The sequence below is a fragment of the Nicotiana attenuata genome, chromosome 8 (assembly GCF_001879085.1).
Source record: "Nicotiana attenuata strain UT chromosome 8, NIATTr2, whole genome shotgun sequence".
Lineage (NCBI taxonomy): Eukaryota > Viridiplantae > Streptophyta > Magnoliopsida > Solanales > Solanaceae > Nicotiana > Nicotiana attenuata.
The window spans coordinates 19,181,348-19,182,355 of record NC_031996.1 but is presented as its reverse complement, the minus strand read 5'-3'; the positions used below and the strand labels follow the sequence as shown (position 1 = coordinate 19,182,355).

Here is a 1,008-nt window from a genome sequence, read left to right as displayed (position 1 = left end):
CCAATAATTGTACTAATCCAACCGCATATATCTTTCTCCTACCAAAAGGAAAGAAAAAAGAAACAAGGATTTCCCCTTTGCTTTGAGAATGAAATTCTGCCCCTGGTCCCCTTCATAAAATTCACAAAAAGGGAGAGATTTATTGATATATTTATTGGATCCATCGGGACTGACTGGGCTCGAACTCGCAGCTTCCGCCTTGACAGGGTGGTGCTCTGACCAATTGAACTACAATCCCAGGGAAATACGGGATCTAGCAGAAAATTTGATTCTTTTTTATCTCCGGATCGGGTATTTCTGAAGTACAAAGGGGGTTATATCATCTTATGGCGGATTGGCGAATTATTTGGCCGAGCTGGATTTGAACCAGCATAGATATATTGCCAACGAATTTACAGTCCGTCCCCATTAACCGCTCGGGCATCGACCCAGGAAGAATCAATTTTAGACTTATTGGTAATCCATGATCAACTTCCTTTCGTAGTGCCCTACCCCCAGGGGAATTCGAATCCCCGCTGCCTCCTTGAAAGAGAGATGTCCTAAACCACTAGACGATGGGGGCCTGCTTGACCAACCGCCATCATACTATGATCATAGTATGATCAGTTTTTTGAAATTATCAATATAATAGAATGACTCTATCCGAGGGATCTTTCCCCCTTTCAGAATTGCATAGAATTTTTTTTTATTCGTCATTGATGAATTCTTCATTAGAATCGCCATTAGAAATCTAGTAGTAGTATTTTTTTTATTTTGGAATTATTTCAATTGAATTTATTTCGATTATTTTAGTTTAGTTTATTTAGTATTTCGAATTTTATTTAGAATTTTAATTTTTTATTTATAAATAAAAAATATAATAAATACAAAAAATAGAAATAATAAGGAAGAGTAGGATTTTTGCAGGGAATGATTGGTCCGTCAGAAAAGAAAAAAGGTGTGAAATTCGATTTCTTTCACTTTCATTTGATTCATTGTTAAGACGAGATGTCCTTATCTCCCTCCCAC

The 1,008-nt window shown here is 36.6% G+C and overlaps 1 non-coding gene across 1 annotated transcript; it reads right to left on the bottom strand.

The window, feature by feature from the left end:
• Nucleotides 490–562, bottom strand: TRNAE-UUC. The gene has a single exon. It is a non-coding gene; the product is annotated as a tRNA-Glu (tRNA).